The sequence below is a fragment of the Martes martes genome (genome assembly GCF_963455335.1).
Source record: "Martes martes genome assembly, chromosome: 7".
NCBI classification, from domain to species: Eukaryota; Metazoa; Chordata; class Mammalia; order Carnivora; family Mustelidae; genus Martes; species Martes martes.
The window spans coordinates 87,643,698-87,661,927 of record NC_137894.1 but is presented as its reverse complement, the minus strand read 5'-3'; the positions used below and the strand labels follow the sequence as shown (position 1 = coordinate 87,661,927).

Here is an 18,230-nt window from a genome sequence, read left to right as displayed (position 1 = left end):
TAGGCTTAAATTGATCCTTTCTGATAGTCAGACATACCATACTTTGTGGTATTTACATTGGACTTTGGGGTGTAGAGAGGAATATGAAATATGTTAAAATTAATGAAATACAAATTAAAGAAATATAAATCTACCTTGAACATAATTTACAGTTTCTTTTGCGCTGTGTCTTAGTTCATGTGGGCTATAAAATACCACAGACTGTGTAGCATATAAAAAACAGAAACTTGAGAGCAACATGCCTATGTTTTATTGTGACCACTACAACACAAATCTCACCCAGGACTGCCCGTCTGTGAAGGAAAAACATGACATCAGTAGGAAACACAAAGAGAATGTGAAAGACTACTCTTAGAAATGGATGGAAGAACAAGCCCAGAGCCTGAACAACAAAACAGCTGCTATATTTCAATGAAGAAAGATACCTCCTACTCCTGCATGGGCAAGGATCCCACTACCCCCCCCCCCAGTCTCCTGGATCCACCTCACCCTCGTACAATGCCAGTACCCCATATGGAGGGCCCTCCCATGATGCCAGTGATGGGCCCTCCTCCTTCTGGGATGATGCCAGTGGGACCTGCTCCTGGAATGAGTCTGCCTATGGGAAGCTACATGCCAGCATTGCCAGGATCCCCAATGATGAGATCTCTTGCCCATCCCATGACGGTACCCACATGGCAAGTAATGACTCAAGATCAGACAGATGAGGAGCTGTTATTTAACAGCAGGACAAGGAAGACTTTTTCCTCTTTCCTATCAAAGACAGAATAGTTTTGGCAGGGGAGTAGTACAATTAAAAAAATTTTTAAAAGCAATTTTCATTTGTCTTGTGAAATGTGAAAATAAAATTGTCAACTGTTTTAGTTAAAACACACACACACACACACGGAAATATACTTCTTACAGTCCTGGAGGCTGGCACAGTCTGAAATCAAGGTGCCAGCATGGTCAGTGTCAGGTGAGGGCCTTCTTCCAGTCAGAGATTTGTCATTGTATTTTAGGCAAATGTGGCAAGCTAGCTCTCTGGGGCCTTTTTTACAAAGGCATAGTAACATTCATGTGGGCTCGGTTCTCCTGACCTAAACACTTCCCAAAGGGTCCACACCTCCTAATAACATTATATTGGGCATTAGATTGTCAACACACGAGTATGGGGGAAGGGGAATACATACATTCAAACCATAGCACATGGTAATATATATTTTTACATATACCAGTTCAAATGTAAAAGGCACCACCATTTTTTCATGACAAATAAACCTGAGTATACAGAACCATACCATTTGCAGGAAGCCAGCAAGGTGGATAAGACATCTAAAGTGCTAATTAGCTGGCAGACCTTCTCCTCTACTGGCACATCTTTCCCCATTCAAAATAACCATGACAAGATAGGAGCAAATCACATCTGTCAACTGTTAAGACTGTCATAATGTTCTGGCTAAAAATGCCTTTGCAAGTATTATTATATACCCTGGACAGTTTAGAAAAGTATAGTCATGATATTTTCCTATCTAGTAGCTTTAAATTATTTCCTAAGTGACCATTACAATAAAGTGAAAAAAAAATGCATGGGCCAATCTGTATTTATGGCATGACTGTTATAGTTGATCAGAAAGGAAGCAGGTTTAAATGCAATATATTCCTTCATTCTTCCCTAGAAGGGGTACACCCAATAGTCTTAGAAAGCTGGCTAAACTACCTTTGATGCTTTCCATAAGTTATAAAGTTCTTCATTCTAACCTTTTGGAAATTACATAAGCTAACATAACTTCTAATATCACATAATTTCTATTATATTTTCTGGGTGTAAACATTTATATTATATTTTTTTGAAAATTCAACTATATAAAAATATTGGTAAAAACGTATGGTAAGATTTTCACGGAAGGCAGTGACAACTTGCCTTTTCCTAGTTACACATCCTGGGTTGCCCTCCAGACAGCATGGGAGTGGGGGTAAAAAATAAAATATGGGAAGAATGAGACATGAATTTTAACCCCTACTCACCCATTGGCCTACCTGAAGAATTAGCCTAGTGGATAGTGGACTGTAATGATAAGAGCAATTTTTACATATTTGACAGGCTGCCTTATGCATTAGACTTATGCTGCCTTATGCATTAGACTTAATGATTGTGCCTCCAAGTGTTTTTTGATTCAAGATGAGAATACTTTCTAGATATCAAGACTAAAGATATCTTAGCCTCTAAGAGGTAATCACATCTTCAGCATTACCAGGATATCACACCAGTATTCTTGTGACTTACAGACCTCTGTGTTCCATTCTAAATAGGAGTCAGTGATTCCATAATGTTCTCTCTGAGCCTCAATTTCCTCACCTCAGAAAAAAGAAGCCATCATAGTTCAAGAAAAAAGCAGTCAAATTTAAAATCGAGATAAGGGGATGAAGAGACAAAAAATGTGGGCCCTGTCATATAAGCGCCACTATGTAGCTTCACTATCAAAATTTAATCTTGAAGTTGAACTATTTATAACTCACAGTTTCCTCATGCTGATTGCACAAGTGCCTGGCTCATCTCTGCAGCACTGTTAAATTAGAGGAAAGAATACAATAACCTGTTACTTTTAGCTTAGTATCTCAATATTGTTGTTGCATGTCCAGAATTTGTTACATTTTTGTCACTGCATTTTTTGCTTTGTAACTGATTTCACATAAAAGTGATACACAATCAGGCGCCTGGGTGGCTCAGTGGGTTAAAGCCTCTGCCTTTGGCTCAGGTCATGATCCCAAGGTCCTGGGATCGAGTCCCGCATCGGGCTTGGCGGGGAGCCTGCTTCTTCCTCTCTCTCTCTGCCTACTTGTGATCTCTGTCTGTCAACTAAATAAATAAAAACTTAAAAAAAAAAAAGTGATACACAATGAAATAAGAGATGGAAGTATTTTAAAGTTCTTGTTTAATCTGAATTGGTTTTCTTATGCATTATGATTAAATAATGCATTTCTTTATAATTGATATGAGATTTTCAAATGTGAAATAATTTTATTATGGGTTATATGTTTAAATAGGGTATATATAGTGAAAACTGACAATATTTTAAACAAAGCAGCATCTCAATATACACCACAAATCTCATGATTTCTTATAAAATGTTTTATTTTAGCCTATGTATATATATAAAACATGCAGTCCTTTAAAGCTGGATAGATTATTATTTGTATGAAGACAATCACCATAGATTGTACATAGGACATAGGACATAGTACTATACATAGTACATGTGTATTACTTTTGGTTCCAGATCCTTTGACCTGTCCCACCTTGATACTTTAGGTGATATTAGTCAATAAAGTCCAGAAACACAGCAGATTCTACTTTTTTCCAGCCCTTTTCTTCTGTAGGTATCCATATTTCTAAAACATTGTTTTTATCCATAAATTCAAACAAAATATTGTATCTGTTAAAATTAGATTCTTGGCAGTAAACTTAACTATACATTAAAGTCACCGTAATGCTCAATCTGTTTATTTCCATAATCCCAAGCATTTGACTTCCACTCAGAGGGGCAACTTATGCTGTTCATTCTACAAATATCCTTTCCTCCTCTTGTCAGCCAGTCTAGCTGTTACTCATCCTTAAAGGCCTAGTTCAAATGTCAACATGATACAGTTTGCTTCAAAATGTTCAGGGATAAGTAATTGCCTCACTGTCATATTTCTTTTTTTTTAAATTTTTTTAAAGATTTTATTTATTTATTTGGCAGACAGAGATCACAAGTAGACAGAGAGGCAGGCAGAGAGAGAGGAAGGGAAGCAGGCTCCCTGCTGAGCAGAGAGCCCGATGTAGGGCTCGATCCCAGGACCCTGGGATCATGACCTGAGCCGAAGGCAGAGGCATTAACCCACTGAGCTACCCAGGCACCCCTCATCATCATATTTCCAAAAGATGTTATATTTATGTCCCAAAGCATTTTTGTTCCACTTTAGAAATGTAACACTTAAATAGTTGGTAATTATGTTACAGTGCAATGAATTTTATGACTTAACATCATTCAACATTCCTAATGATTATCCTAGAGAAAACCACAACGTAACAAAATTTAAACCAAATAGATTCCCAGAGCCTGACTCTGGGAATCAAAATGAGGGTTTTAGATGGGAGGTGGGGTGGAGGGATAGGTAAGCCCGGTGATGGGTGTAATAAGAAGGGCACATATTTCATGGAGCACTGGGTGTTATATGCAAACAATGTATCATGGAATATAGATAAATAAACAAACAAACAAATAAAACGATATGTTAAATAAATAAATAAATAAATAAACCAAATGGATTAATATTCTATTGATTTATCACAAATTACCATAAATGTAATGGCTTGAAATAATATCTATATATTATTTCACAATATTTGTATGTTTAGTTCTCTGTCAGGGTCTCCCCAGGCTGAAGTCCCATGGCCCTCATAGGCACTTCATGACCTGAATGTGTGTGTTTTCAAGGTGAGCAGGACTGAATATCTCTGCCTTCTGTCTCTAACCTCTAGATTCCCTGTTAGGAAGGAGCTCATCTGATTAGGTCAGGCCCAACCAGGATAACCAGGGTATTACTTCTGATTAAACTCAATCGATTAGGAACCTTAATTACATCTACAAAACCCCTCTTGCCATATAACCTAACATAACCATGAAAGTGATATATGCCAACATAACCACAAGAGAGAGTAATGGAGTGGCCTTCCCCAGCAAAGAATTTTCCCAGTGATATTTAGAATTGCTATTCAATGGTGATAATACAAAGAATGACTTTCAGATCATTACAGTTGGTTTTAAAATTTGCAGATAACACACTCCATTTTGCCAGAATTCTGGATACACTGTTCTGATCATTTTCCCCATGATGCATTACTGTTTGGGTATCAAAAATTGCTTAATGAGATATTGAAACAACTCGGGATTTTTTTTTTTCCTGGAAGAATATGAAAAATGCCAACTGGTTTATTTTATTTTAGCTGGATATGAAAAAAATATAGAGAAAGTACAGCTACAGAAAAGACTGTTAATTTTTTTTTATCAGAACTTAAAGGAAATATAAAAAAAACAAGGACTTGCTTGTTTAAAATATAGAATTGTTTCTCACACCTAGTCTTTCCAGACAGCACAACTTTCTCAAGTAAGAGATGGCATCTGGACAAAGATCAAATCAGGGCACTTTTTGTAAAATGTGGCCTCAGGATAAATTTCAGATTGAGAGAGCATCTGTAAAACCCTTTGTTAAGGCTTCAGAAAGATTTAAAGCAGTTCCTTGTAGACCTTCTCCACTAGGAAAAAAAATGACTTCTAAGAATAATAAGAGCATGCCTTCTATACCTTCTTAGCTAGATAAAATGTTTTCCAAAAATCTTAAGGGTATGCTCCTTAGATTTTCTTGCCTAGAAAAAAGGTCTGCTATGAATCTAAGGGACTTGCCTTTTAGATACTCTTTACTAGACAAGGATTCTTTACAGCTGTGAGCTAGAGAAGGGATCCTCGCAGAAAAAAGAAAAAATGTGGGTGTGGGCCCACAATAGGCAATGGAACAGACTTACACCTTCATACATAAATATGAATAAATTTTTAAAATAATTGTACCAATTTGTACTGAAAGAGATAGCTACAATGAAAAAGTATCTCAGGCATCAAATTTCTATGAGCAGGAAGAAGGCTATAAAATTTACTCAGCTGAGAGCTTGGCCATTTCTTATGGAAAAGAAGGAATGACTCAGTTTGCCCAGGAGGGAGGATAGAGCCGAAACCAGAAGTCAACAACCCCAGGGGGCAAAATTGGACCTTAATCAGCACATGTTTCCTGCAACCAAAGAGGGATGAATTATCACCTGAGCCCAGCTGGATTTCACATTGCTATAGAACAATGACTTTTATGTGGTTCTATTTCCTGTTTTAGATGGATATGTCTATAGTATTAATCATGTCCTCCAGTCTATGCTGAACGTGTGGGAGGCAGGTAAATTGTCTCTTTGATGTGCAGATTTTCAGATTAAGAAGCACATTATTTGAGGAGTCTCATTCACACCTGGACCTGATTTAGATAATGAAATGCTAGGCTTTAAACCTGACTGTGCTAATATAATGAGATAAAACTTCTGGAGTCTTGGGAGGGACTGAGTATATTTTGCACTTGGGAGGGAAAGGAGTTATTAGAATCCAGAAAGAAGGCTGTGGAAGTTAGTCTGCAAAGACCACCCTCCTCTCCCCCCTGCAGTGAACCACACCTCCTAGTATTCACTCCCCAAAGTGCGGGACCCCACTCACATTGGATCTCAGCTGAGGCTGTATATTCAGCAGATTGCAGAAGAATTAAACTCCATGACCTTCCAAAAATCCTTACAGCTTCTGCATAGATTGCTTAGAATGTTTACCACTGGGATGCTCCAGATACCATGCTGTATGAAGTACAAGCCACATGGAAAGGCCAAGCATAGATTTCCCGTAAATATTTCCAGCTGAGTTTCCGGGCCACAGCAAACACCATCTGACAGCCATGTGAAGGAACAATCCGTCAAACTCAACGGTTGTAGCCCCTGTCAAGAACTGCCTACCACGACATGAAAGATTCAAAGCAAGAACCATCTATCTGGAATGAGTCAACCCACAGAATCTTTAGAGGTAAGAGTAGTTTTTTTAAAACCAGGGAAAAAAACTTTTTTTTTCTCTGTAAAGGGCCATATTTTAGTCTTTGCAAGCTACATACGGTCTCTGTTACATATTCTTCGTTTTTGGGTTTTTTTAAAATTATTTTAAAATGTAAAGGTGATTCTTAGCTCATAAATCATAGGAAAACAGGCTACAGATCAGATCTGGCCCATCGGCTAATAATCTGTAACCCTGCTTTGATCTACTAACACAGAGTGTTTTGTCACACAGCAATACATAAATGAATATGAAATGGTGTGCATGAGAATTAGCACATGTGTTTTACCATAGAGATAGCTTCAGGGAAGTAGGTGTGCCTTCAATATCTAACTAAACCCATTTTTATAGCAGAGTGAGTATGCCATAAATATGTTACCTATAATTCTCTTTATTAAACATGACTCAGTTATATTTCAAAATCCCCTCAAAATATTTTCTTTTTTTTTTTAATATTTTATTTATTTATTTGACAGACAGGGATCACAAGTAGGCAGAGAGGGAGGCAGAGAGAGAGGGGAAAGCAGGCTCCCCACTGAGCAGAGAGCCCGATGCGGGGCTTGATTCCAGGACCCTGGGATCATGACCTGAGCCGAAGGCAGAGGCTCTAACCCACTGAGCCACCCAGGTGCCCCCCCTCAAAATATTTTCTAAAACATGTGTTCATAAAAAATAAATCCTAATGTAATGCATATGCAATGTTTTGAAAATAAACTGACAAAAATATCCTGCTAGTGGTAATTATTACCTCTATCTTGATTTAAAATTTACCCTAGGGTCAGAAAAAAAAAAAAAACCACACTACTGATCATGCTACCATGTGGATGAACTTCAAAAACACTATATTAAAGAATTCAAATGCATAGGATTACGTATTTTATGGTTCCATCTTTATGAAGTTTCCAAAAAGGAAAATCTAGAGATAGAAAGCAGGTAAGGGTTTACCAAAGTGGGGAATGGGAGCACAGTTAACTGAAAATTGGCATGAGAAAATTTTAGGGTACAGAAAATGTTCTAAAACTAGAATGTATTGATGGTTGTATAACCCTATAAAGTTACTTAAAATCATATTATTAAAATGCATGAGTTTTATGGTATGTAAATTAAGTTACGCCTCAATAAATGTATAGAAGTATAACAAATATTCATATTTTCACTGTGGCAATATGGAAAAAAGGCTAACTCCTTTGTGCCAATTTGAAAGGAAAAAAGCTTTAAAGATGTATTTTAATACAAAGATATGTTCTATGAAACACTGTCAAAAATAGATTTAATGTTCTTTACTGTACCATTTTGCAGTTCACAAATTATTTCCTTTGAGTCAATATACTCTGCACATTAACAAACATCACCACCATATCATCATTCCTAGAGAAAAGGTATATTGCAGGGTAAAGACTTTTTATTTCTAGTTACCTCCCCCTGCATAATAGTAAGATTTCAGAGAAATAACAGAAACTTTTGACGAGCCTTAGAAACTCCAGTGGGAAATACAATTCCCAGTTATCTCTTACCAGTCATTACTCCCAACCATTCTTCAAAATAATAGTACAGATTATATAACTAATGGAAGTTTTAAAAAAATTGTTCTCTTCATCCTTGAAGACAGAGTAACAGGCCCTGAAAGCTGCATATCACTTCTTTGTAGTTATAAACTCTAAATATACAGAAAACATAAGAACATCAAGCGACAAAACAAATGTTAAAGTAAAATCAATAATTTCATTCATTTTTTAGTGATTCCTTCACATCAAAAATATATACATAAGTAATAGCTTAGGTTACAATCTCACTTACAATTAAACTTTTTTGTATCACTGGGCCCTATACCATTACAGAAAAGTATAGAACCAATGTACATACATATATATATATATACACAAAATGTCCCATCAATTTGCAAGGCTTCAAGTAGCCCCCAACTGTAATGGACCATGGACAGAATAAGAACCACTGACAAAATGTGAATTGATGCTTGATTATTTTAAAAAGGTCAACACTGTGCATCAGGAATGGCACAAAATACTAAGCAAGATATGAATATTAAAAGCAGAGATTTTGCTTTTCTTTTAAACATTTTGGGCAGGAAAAAATATCCTTTGATTTATTAAATGCGCTTAACCTCAGTAAGAACTTATACAGAATTATGGTGTCAGTGCTTGACAGAGTCTCTGATATAATCTAAGTGTTTTCACTTGAGTTGTTCAGACTTTTTTTTTTTTAATTAATAATCCTTCACCCATGATACCATGATCTTGTTGAAAGCTGGATGTACATCCTAGATCCTAGAAAGCAAAAAGACTTGGCATTAATTAAATAAGAACAAACCCTAAGGACTGAACAGACTGTGAATTACAGATCATAGAAAATTCAAATGGAGAATGATGACACAAGAAGGATTAAAGAAAAGTGAAAGTTAATAGCAGGATTTAAATGGATTTGGAGGATGTTTGCTTCCAGTCAAGTTGGAGGGACAGAAATTAAATTTCTACTCCTACCTTAGACAACTAGAAAACTGGACTAAATATATAAAACAACGATTTTCAAATATTAGGCAATAACCAGTTAAGGACTACTCTCTATGAGAAGGAAAATTAATAAAATGAGCCCTAAAATTATACCAGTTTATTGTTCAAAGACTCAACAAAGGGAAGAGGAACCCACATAAAGCCTGGTGGTCTCACTGAGCTGAGGGGACAAAGATCAGATTTTGAGAGGATGAACTACTTAGAAAATATGGTGCAGAGCACCAAAGAATAGGGAACCATGCAGAGGGAGCTCTGGAGATCTTCAGAGATATATATATATCTCTGTATCTGTATCTGTATCTGTATCTGTATTTGTATAATATACAAAGACATATTATATTATCTCAAAGTAGACTATAGTAAGTTAAAATTAATAATAAAAACTCTAGAACTCCCCCCCAAAAGAGTTGTTCAATAACAGAGAAAAAAAATACCATTAAATAATATTGATCAAAGAGAAGGCAGGACCCAATCACATCAATAATTATGTTAAGTGTAAATGAACTAAACATCCCCAAAACTGACAGTGATTGTCAAATGATAAAAAGCAAAACCCAACTAAATGCAACATACAAATAACTCGCATTAATTATGAAGTCAAAGAGAGAAAAAAATTAAAATAATGGAAAAAGATGTACTATACTACAACTAAATAAAAGCAAGCTGGAATGACTATTTTACTGTCAGATATAATAGATCTGGGAGCAAAGAATATTACCAGGGAAATTAGTTAATAATCACAAAGTCAATGCATCAAGAAGACATAAGAATATTAAATGTGTATGTAGCCAATATCAGAAATTCAAAATAGATGAAGCAAAAGTGGATAGACCTTAATGGAGAAAAATTTAGAATTACAGTTAAAGATTTCAACACTACTCTCTAGTTGACAGAAGTAGACAGATCAGTAAGGATTGGAATAACTAAATAGCACTATTAATCAACTTATTCTGACACAGAAAACACCAATGAAGCACATTAACCAAGCAGAGCCAATAAACTTTCAAGTGCACGTAAACAATCATCAAGATCGACCACATTTTGAGTCATAACACAAGGTTATATAATTTAAGAGGATTAAAGTCATATAAACTATAAAAACACACAAAAAAATAAGTATAAAAGCACATTTTTTGAAAATAGCTAAAGTAATCTTTAGAGTGAAACTTGTAACATTTGATGTTTAGTAAAAAAAAAAAAAGTTTGTAAATCAACAATCTAAGTGTCCACCTTAAGAAAATAATAACTGAAAAGCAAATTAAACCCAAAAAGAAAGGAGAAAACAATAAGGAAAAGCCTAAAAATCAATGAATTAAGAAAGATGGGACATCAGCATAAACCTTACAGACATTAAAAAAATAACAAAGGAATATTATATAACCTAATGCCAATAATTTAACAACTTAAGCAAATTGGAAAATAGCCCCAAATATGAAACTTATCAAAGAAAGTGGATCCATGGTCCTCTTCCTTATAAACTACAATAACAGAGATGTAGAATGCTGTCTTCAGAAACCCCCGTACCTGAAGCTTTGCCTTCTGGTTGTGAGTCAGAGCTGTTTATTTCAAAGTGACACAGAGGCCCCTGATTAGAGTTCAGTGCTTCTTTCATATTGATATAATTTCTAACAGCCTAAGATTTTGGAGAACTAACTTCTCGGTGACTAAAAAAGCAATAGTCATTCCAAGAAGGAAGTAGTTATGAGACTTAAGAGCTGTGGCATGTTCTTGGGAGAAATATTGTTTTCCTATTAACTTTGCAATGGGCCTTTTCTATATGTATCACACCAGTCTTATCAACAGTAAAGCAAAATTTTCCTTTCTCAGGTCCCCCTTTTGTCCAACAGCACACAAATTTAGCTGTTCAGTCATGGCATAAATAAAATGATTAAAATCCTGCATTCATGAGAAAATTTTAAAGCCACAATCAAGGATTTTTCTAATGCATGGCCTGCATTCCTGTTACCTAATCAAGAATGATGGAATCCAGAAATCAGATCCCATGCCTAAAGGCCCTTTTAAACTTCTTCAAATGGATTTAATTACCCCCCACTAATAGAACAGAAATACATTTGATGATTATATGTCTATTTTCATATTTGATCAAAGCTAGGTGCATGCATGGGCAATACACACGCACACACACACACACACACACACATATAATTCACCTTGGGTTTTAGGTCTGAGATATCCCTCATTGTCTATCTAGTGATGGAGAAAATTATTCCCCTAAAATTTTTATTAGGAGATTTATAAAATGCTACTCATTACTCAGAATCTCTATTGTCCATATTATTCTGACTTCAGGTAAGATAAAAAGGACAACTAAAACTTTCAAACTCAGGTTAGCTAAGCTTATATACAAAAGGTCCTGGATCTTTGTTAATGTTCCCACTGTTCAAACTGTGTTCTTATTCCCAGGGGAATATTTTGTACTCTGTATTCACAAAAACTGAGCAGTGTCACTTTTTTTTTTTTTTAATCTCCTCCAATAGGTCAAAAATGTATTTATTTTCTGTTTTCCTTACCAGTGAGATTGAATTTTCACTTATTTACTGACATTTGCATTTCATTCTTTGTGGATAGCTTATTTGTGACCTTTGCCAATTTTGCTAATGGTGAACTGACTTCCGGAGATTAACACATAAATATTACACCTTTCTTCAAAGGCATTTCAACAAATTCAACAATTTCTGCCAACATATAGTAAAATCTCAAACTGCAAAAGAAATTGTTCAAAATGGATACAACAACATTTCAGACATCAAAATGAATTTAATTATAAGCATTGGGATGTTTCTGCCCAATTATTTCCAACCAGAGGTACCATAAAAATCATCAATAAACAATTATAAAATACATTGTTGGATTTCATTTTCCTCTCAAATATGTTGAAACACAACACAGTTATTCCTAGAAGCATAGAAAAGAAACGTATTCTCACCTATGCCTTTCTTCTCCCTAACCATTCATAGCATTGAGTGCAACTATATGAGTAACTTAAATTTTTATTTTTCACTTCACCTCAAAATCTGGATCTGCCCTTTATCCTTTTCCCTCCAGGCTTTAGGAGAAGTGGATGTCCTCTCTCAGATCACTCTGCCATCCCCACCCCAATACATACTCTGTCTAGACATGCATTCCTCCTTTTGGATTTGCTCATAAGTTCTTCCTTCTTGGTGTTCAATACTCCCTTTTTATTTGGTTCTTGGGTCTTATCTCCCAATATTCTCACATTCCATTACCCCCAAAATACAGACACCCCCCCACACAAATTCCTATCCAATCCCTTTCATTTTCCTCAACACAAAACTCACTGTGACAGAACACTGCATTTATATTTACAGCTTCTATTTTTTTCTTTTCTCTTCTACCCATGAGGTTGAGTTCTGATCCTACTTATCTAAAAGTGTTATCTCATCTCTAACAGCATGAAATATCTCCCATGCTACCCACCCTTCCTATTTTTCTTCTCTTCTCCAAAACACGGTTGTCTTTCTTCAAAGCTGGTTACTATTTTGAAGACCCTTGTCCGAGCTCCTTCTGTTCTGCTCATTCTTTTTTTTAATTTTTTTTTAAGATTTTATTTATTTGCCAGAGAGAGAGAGAGAGAGAGAGAGAGTACACACAAACAGGCAGAGAGGCAGGCAGAGGCAGCGAGAGAAGCAGGCTCCCTGCCGAGCAAGGAGCCCGATGCGGGACTCGATCCCAGGATGCTGGGATCATGACCTGAGCCGAAGGCAGAGGCTTAACCAACTGAGCCACCCAGGCGTCCCTTGTTCTGCTCATTCTTGACTGAATCTTAATGATCAGATCTCTCTACTCTTTTACTACTTTATTTCTTATAAAAACACCAAGTTCTATTACTTAGATGCAAGCCCTATATGAGCGTTCCCTCATTTTATATTTTTAGTGCTATCTTTCCCCTGAGTTCTTAGCTTCTAGTTATATAGAAGCCTACCCAGTCCATGACTGTCAGAGCTATATTCCTTCTGCATATAGAACAGAACTCAGACTCTCTGCCGAGTATTCGAAATTATTTTCAGTAGAGGTATCTACATGCTTCATTAATATGATCTCTCATCTTTCTCTATACAGTTATTCCCACAAGATACCTAGTGATCTTCTAACTTTTTTGGCTTTGTTCAAGGTCTTTAAAAGTTTTCCATAACACCTCTCTGAAAGACCAGAACATGACGAACCTTCATTGCTCTAAATTTCTGGAAATGTTCTTTTGCATAGTACAAACACAATCGATTTTTAAGGAAGTTGAATCTTAATACTGAAAATGTTGCTAAATGATCTTTCATGTCATGAATGGTCTTGAAAGTTATAATTAAGTAATCATCTGGAGCAATGAAAGAAGTCTAAAATTTAATCATTATTATAAAATCTATAATATCAGTGTGATTCTAGAAATAAGAAAATCAAGATTACAACAAGTGCAAATGTCTACATAGTTAGCCAGAAAATGCATTTACATATTTTAAGAGTCAAAGAAGCAAACGACCAAAGCACAAGAGCAATTTATGAATCTATGGGTAAAGAAAAAATTACATGATTAATTTGCAACTTGAATGCAAATATGTAGCTACTCCCAAATGGCAGTTATAGAGCAACTTTGATAAGAATTCAGTCTTCCTTAAATCTCTGTATTATCTCCAGAAAATTGAGAGGCTACCCCAATTACATGGAAGGTATTCCTCAAATTGATTGAAATAACATATATTTGTATAGCAGTTAAGCATCCAAAGGAAGATTTCTAATTAAGCATAAAAATGTTTATAAAATCAAAGCAATGATATTCATACTTTCAGTTAACATGAATATTTATTTTCATATATTTACAATATTTAAGAGAATACTGGTTAGAATAAAGCTTCAATATAACCCATTTAAAATATATAATTAAATTATTACTTCAAACTTGATTTTAAGTTAAAATTAAACAATCTTAACTGTTAGACTATTAAATGAATTTTACCATAAGTTTCATGTATTAGACTTTTAAGATTTAGTGCTTTAAGAGAGATTGTCAATCAGAAAATTGAGATATTTAAGAGAAATTCCAGATACTATATTTACGCATGATAAATTATTTAAAGTTCTAAAGAACTTAATATTAAGTTTTGGGATGGGACCAAATATTATTCAGTGACCTTTGGCAATGATTACTAGAATATGTTGCATTTTAGAAAGAGAACAAAGATTTTGTCTAAGCTTAAAGCTTAAGAATTAGTTTTGTTTAGAACTTCAAAAAATTTAAGATTTCTTAAACTGAAATTAATTTCCACTTAGTAATTTTTACATGCAAAACCAATTTCAAAGACATACACACATAGCCTCAAATTAATACTTCATTAATTATATGGAAACACAGGCCACTAAATATGAAAAGATTTACTTGAGGTCACTAAAGTGTCAGAGTCATAAGCAGAACTTAGACCTCAGGAAGTTGATGTTAGTATACAGTAAAGTGACAAATTTCCAAAAAGTCTAAGTAACATGGAGAACAATTTAAATGAGCTATATCATTAATCAGAATAACATCTCTAAGAGAGGTTATAGAATGAGGAATTGAAATTATATGATCTCACAAACCTAACTCTCTACACAAACACCTCCTAAGTTTCCATGTATTACAACTTTTCTTGGCTTGTTTCAAATAGAGTATCCTATCCTTGAGGAAAAGCAATTATAAGAATGTTTTTTCATTCAAATTGTTAGAAGAGATCAAAGAGTTTTTGAATCTGCAGTTTCTGTTTTGGAGATTCCTCAGTCTCTGTTTCTTGATAAAATTTAACAGGAAAGTCAAGGAGGTAGACTATTAGGAATTAAAAAACTCATTGATATTAATAGAACGGAGAGCTAAAATCCTTTTCACCTATATCAGTGCACATGGGGCCAAAGTACTACCTCTGAATGAATAATAACAAAAGGATGTTCTGGCTAGAGTACTAGATATATTTTTCGGTTTTTGTCTTTGTATCAAGTATACAAACCTCAAGTCTTTTCGAAAGGAGGTAGTATCAATGAATACATAAAATAAATGAATTTGACCAAGTATATACAATGGGCCTGAGCACTATAAGCAGACTTAAGAAGCTCATAAACATGGGCTCAAAAAATATTTGTTTACATTTTTCTCTAACATCATGTCATGTGAGTCTCAACATCTGATTGCAGAATGGTTGCAATTACTCTTCCAGCTAGCACTGTCAAAACATTTGTTATGTCCTTTCATAGAACAGTATAAACCAGAGATACTGACTACTTTAATAAACCCTATTTTATGTCATTTTGATTGATCTGACCAAATACTAATGGGAATGGTTCTTGACGTTTTTCTGTTCCTCCTTGTTAAAACAGAGCAGTCCCAGCACTACCCAGAGGCAACTCTACATTGAAAAACTGAGGTACATGATCTACAAAAGCATTAGAGCATACTATAATTCTAAGCAGAAATGGTAGGTTATTTAAAACCATCATATATATTGTATTGCATGTATAAATAACCAGCTGTCTCTGTGATTCTGAGCAAGAATCACATTTTCTGTTTCTTTTTTAGAAATTTATTTTGTTGTCAGTATAGAAACCATCCAGATCTGACAATTTTTATATTAGGTAGTTGTGTTATTTCAATTTGTATCCAATTTATGTCTAGTGGCTTAGAAATTAAACAGTTGTAAGGTATGGAGTTATTTACTTGAAACTGTACTTCTAGAGTATCTGTATTTTAACAGATGCTCTTTTTTAAATGTCATTTTTTACAAAGGATATACTATAATTTCTGTATGTTTTATTAATAGTGGATTTCTTTAAATTTGTTTTGTGTAATTATTTTCTAAACTGACAATATTGTTCAGATATTGACAACAGGGCCAGATACTGAGTATAAGTACATTTTTGGCTTATTCAAATATGAGAAACATGAACTAATAAATTAAAACCTGACTTTGATTAATTCTCCTCAAAGAAAGTACAAGACTAGAACTAAACCACCAAATGTGTACAATATTAAGACTCAAATAATTCTCCCCCAAATCTCTCTACCAACTTTTTAATTAGGTAGAAGGGCATGGACATATTTATGTATAGATTCTTCATGTCCTTAGATATCCCACATCATCACATATAATAGATCCTAATACAGAGGTCTGAAATTTCACACAAATCATCATTACTGTACCACTACCTCACACCCACCCATGATTTAAAAAGTGATGTACTGGGGCACCTGTATGGATCAGTCTTTAAATGTTTGCCTTTGGCTCAGGTCATGATCCCAGGGTCCTGGGATCCAGCCCTCCATCTGGTTCCCTGCTCAGTGGGAAGGGTGCTTCTCCCTCTCTCACTCCCCCTGCTTGTTCTCCCTCTCTCACAGTCTCTTTCTCTCTCTCTCTCTCTCTGCCAAATAAATAAATAAATAAAATCTTAAAAAAAAAAAAAAAAGATATACTGACTTCTTTTCTTGAAAGTTCAAAAATACAATTTAGGAATGTTTATAATATATTCTATCTTCCATTTTCTCAGTTCTGAATGTTATTGCTAAAATGTACCCCATTTTCTGTGTTCTGTTCAAGGGTAACTCAATACCACTGTAAATTAGAACTATTAAAAACATTACAATAAAGATTTGGGTTTTAAAAGGGAAATTTTTTTTTCAAAACCAGAGGCATCACTTGAATAAATTATTTAATATATACTGAAACAGCATATTGTTTCTTCACAACAAATGGTCTGCACGACAGAAGCATTTCACCTGAAGGGAAACAAAAATGTCTGCAAGTACTTGAAGAGTAATTTCAAGGGAGTCTGTTGCTATTTCCTAGACAGATAAAGCTCAGAGTTAAAAGAAAACGGTCTAACCTATAACATAGATTTTTTAAATGCTAGATGCAAAGATAAAAGATATACACCTGACATAAAGGTGACTAAATGATGAAATTGTTACTGAAAAAAATCATAAATTTCCATTCTAGAGCTCTTAAAGAGAAAACAGCCACCTGTTTTGGAAATTGAAGGTAAAATTCTCTTTATCTGCATAAAGATGAATTGGATGACAGTTTGTCAGGGTGGTTGGTCTTCTGCACCAAAGAAATGGGGTACAGAAAAAAAAATTACAGGACTCAACAAAACTTACAAAGAATCCTGAGCTGGCAGTACCTGAGCACCCTGTCAAGATCACAGAAGACTATGTGCAGATCAGAGAACACTGACTGGGTCTTAATCTGGAATCTCAAGTTCACCATGAAGTGGAGTGGCCTTTTCTTCAAGAAAAAGGATATTAGTAACCCCTCTTCTTTTTCACTCCTGCTTTAGTCCCTGAAAGAACTCCCTTGGTCTTGGGACTGTGAACTTGGGACTGTGGGTCTAGGAAATGTGATGTGCAGTCAAGAAGCTAAGAATAAAAGGGAAGGCTACCTCACCCTCAGCAAGCATGCTCTTGTGCTCCTGTCTACACATGGTGGCCAGCAGCAGAGGGCCCCTCACTGCAAGTCAGGGGACATGGTGGCCTATGGGCCTTCTGAGAGATCTTATCTAGTATGAATCCTGGGTAGAATTTATTTTAATTTAATTTGACTTAATTTAATTTACTTTGAAGCAAAAAAAAAAAAAAAAGAATGCTAGTTAATCTGTGGGGATATATGGGAATGGTGTGAGACACAGAACATTTTTATTTCAGTTGAAGCTGATACCATCAAAGAGGAGAGACCTCAGATATTATACATGACCAAATGCAATGAACATAGTTTTCACCTACACACATTCCTTACTATACGTGCGACATTTTTTTTTACTTCAATAATTTAGATGACCTCTACTTGATTACTCATTCATAGTTTTTCACAGCAACTATGTAACCTTCTGAGAAAACAAATGAGTATCTAGATGGTTGTGTGAGTTTAAAAAAATCTTGCCAAGTTGCCAGGGGGTGGGGGATAGGGAGAGGGTGGTTGGGTTATGGACATTGGGGAAGGTATGTGCTATGGTGAGTGCTATGAAGTATAAACCTGGCGATTCACAGATCTGTACCCCTGGGGCTAATAAT

At 35.1% G+C, this 18,230-nt stretch overlaps 1 pseudogene across 1 annotated transcript; it reads left to right on the top strand.

Annotated features, from left to right (window-relative positions):
• Positions 1-238: 238 nt before the first annotated feature.
• LOC308346699 (U1 small nuclear ribonucleoprotein C-like) lies at positions 239-17,728 on the top strand (annotated as a pseudogene). Its single transcript has 2 exons — positions 239-681; positions 17,501-17,728. The product of its transcript is annotated as a U1 small nuclear ribonucleoprotein C-like (transcript).
• The last annotated feature ends 502 nt before the right edge of the window (positions 17,729-18,230 follow it).